At 39.5% G+C, this 2637-nt stretch overlaps 1 non-coding gene across 1 annotated transcript; it reads left to right on the top strand.

The window, feature by feature from the left end:
- Positions 1-851: 851 nt before the first annotated feature.
- LOC133787753 (small nucleolar RNA R71) lies at positions 852-958 on the top strand. Its single transcript, XR_009872754.1, has one exon. It is a non-coding gene; the product is annotated as a small nucleolar RNA R71 (small nucleolar RNA).
- The last annotated feature ends 1679 nt before the right edge of the window (positions 959-2637 follow it).

The following is a 2637-nucleotide window of genomic DNA, read 5'->3' as shown; positions in this document are numbered from 1 at the left end:
AAGTGGGCTCCCCACTGCCCTTTATTTTCTCCTAAGAATTTTCCAGAATTTTTCCACTCCGTAGCGTGATTGCCTTGAATTGTTCTTTGCCATCCCTCCTTGGATTCTCGGTGTCACTAGGCAAGGAACCTTGGGGTCGATTTTTCAAATCATTAGCTAAATGCCCCAATTGAATTTCCAAATTCCGAAGAGACGCTGCCTGGCTTTGAATTACAGCGTCATTCTTGGCCATATAATCTCTCATTAAATTCTCCAAAGAACTTGTTTGAGAGCCTTGAGGTTGGTGTGGTTGTTGAGGTCTTGGTTGTTGAGAAAATCCCGGTGGATATGACTGTTTTTCTTGTGTTGGTGCTCCACTTGAACTTGCTCCTTGACCCCCCCATGACAGATTTGGATGATGCCTCCAAGTTGGATTGTAAGTGTTAGAATATGGGTTGTTGTTGCGGTTGAAATTCTGATTACCCATATAGAAGACCGAAGCTGGATTTGAAGGGCAATTCTCAAAAGTATGCCCGTCCCCACAATACACACATGATACTTCTGCACTTTGAATGGCAGCAGCTGGCTGTACATTTCCTCCCATACTCATGTTCTTTAAAATGTTGGTCATTAAGGCCATTTGAGCGATTAGAGCAGTTAGAGCATCTACTTCAAGAACACCCGCTACTTTTCGGCTTGTAGGAGCTCTAGTATTTGACCATTGGTAGTTGTTACTTGCAATCCTTTCCAAAATCTCAAATGCTTCGTTGTAAGACTTGGAAAGAATGGCTCCATTGGCTGAAGCGTCCAAGACCATTCGAGAGGCTGCATTGAGACCATTGTAGAATGTCTCCATTTGTATACAATGTGGGATACCGTGGTGTGGACATTTTCTTAAAAGCTCTTTGAATCTTTCCCACGCGTCACTAGTGGACTCATCTTCAAGCTGCTGGAATGACATGATTTCACTTCGAAATTTTGCATTTCTGGTGGGAGGGAAATATTTGCGCAGAAAATTTTCAGCAAGATCATTCCAATTTGTGACGGAATCAGGGGGCAAGGTGTTGAGCCATGATCTAGCTCGGTCTCTTAATGAGAATGGAAATAGCTTCAGCCTTAATGCTTCTTCACTCACTCCTTGTAGCTTGAAAGAATCGCTCACCTCCAAAAATGAACGAAGATGGAGATGAGGATCCTCCGTTGGCATCCCGCTGAACTGCCCCACGGTTTGGAGCATTTGAAACATCACTGGCTTGAGCTCGAATTGAGCTGCTTGTATTTCTGGCCTCACAATGCCTGGATTTAGCTCATTAAACATGGGGGCAGCGTATTCCCGTATTGCTCTGGCTCTGTCATCCACCAAAACAATGGGATTAGTAACTTGCTGGCCATCCCCCTCATCATCAACACGTTCAGCCATAGTGCCTCGGCTTTTAGCCTTTTGATCCTTTCTCATTTTTCTGAAAGTTTGTTCGATCTCGGGGTCAATAGGAGCAAGTTCATTGTCCTCTTGCTGGTTCATACACTGTAGGTACCTGAGTTTGCACACCCCGAACCAACAAGGTTAAAAACAATGAAAATAAACTGTAAAATAGTTGATAAAACATAATTTAATTTTAAAGTCCCCGACAACGGCGCCAAAAACTTGTTGTGAATTTTCTAACGATTAAAATATGCGCAAGTATACACAGTCGACAACAAGTAATACAGTGATACAGTATCAAAGTTTGTCTCCACAGGGACTTTTAAACTAAAAATAATGCAATATCAACTACCAACAATTTACAATTCAGTAACCAAATCAAGAGAAAATTTATGTAATTAATTCTAAAAATAAATGTAAATGAGCCAATTAATTAAACTAAAAATCAGAGATTAAAATGAAAGAATTCTGGGTGGATTTTAGATATGAGAAAAATAGATTTGGGTGGTTAATTCCCCTCGGTTCATTCCAGTTGCTACAGCAATGACTCAGCAATGGGTCAGCAATTTATGTCACAGTTAACAGATTTCGCAAAACCCAGTAAGTTTTTCCCAAAACTTAATATCTATTGTCTATAACCCCCCTCAATACATTCCTGTATAAAAACAGACTATAACCAACCAATCAAGCACCAAATCTTTAGGTTATGCAAGGCAGCAAAATAGTCCTATTCCACTACTCAAAATCACCTAAAACTAGGTAAGTTTCTTACATCAATTGAATGGGTTCAGCTAGACTTCCCTTTTCCAAGCTAGATCTAACTTAATAAATGCTAAAAATGGCCAGTAATTAACATTCACTTATCATTACATCACATTCAATTGAACTATAGCATAAACAACTTAACCATGCATTTAGAAATTTAGTTCATACATAAGGGTTCATAACCACCCAAATCTTTAGAGTGTTAATTCATAGCTGAAATTATAAACATAAGACCAGTACAGAATATTTCCATGAAGTTTGAACAGAAATTGAGATGAGAAAATAATACAAAATTAAAGAGAAATAGAGATTAGAGAGAATTGAGTGTTGAGCTCTAGTCCCCCTTAGGCGTCTGCCTTCTTTTTCTCTCCTATTTCGTACTCCCTTCTTCTTCTTTCTTTCTGCTTCTCTCTGTCAAAAATATCCAGAATACTTCAATGATAATGGGTCTCCCTCTATTTCGGCTGGTA

The sequence above is a fragment of the Humulus lupulus genome, chromosome 6 (assembly GCF_963169125.1).
Source record: "Humulus lupulus chromosome 6, drHumLupu1.1, whole genome shotgun sequence".
Lineage (NCBI taxonomy): Eukaryota > Viridiplantae > Streptophyta > Magnoliopsida > Rosales > Cannabaceae > Humulus > Humulus lupulus.
This window is presented reverse-complemented; position numbering and strand designations above follow the sequence as displayed.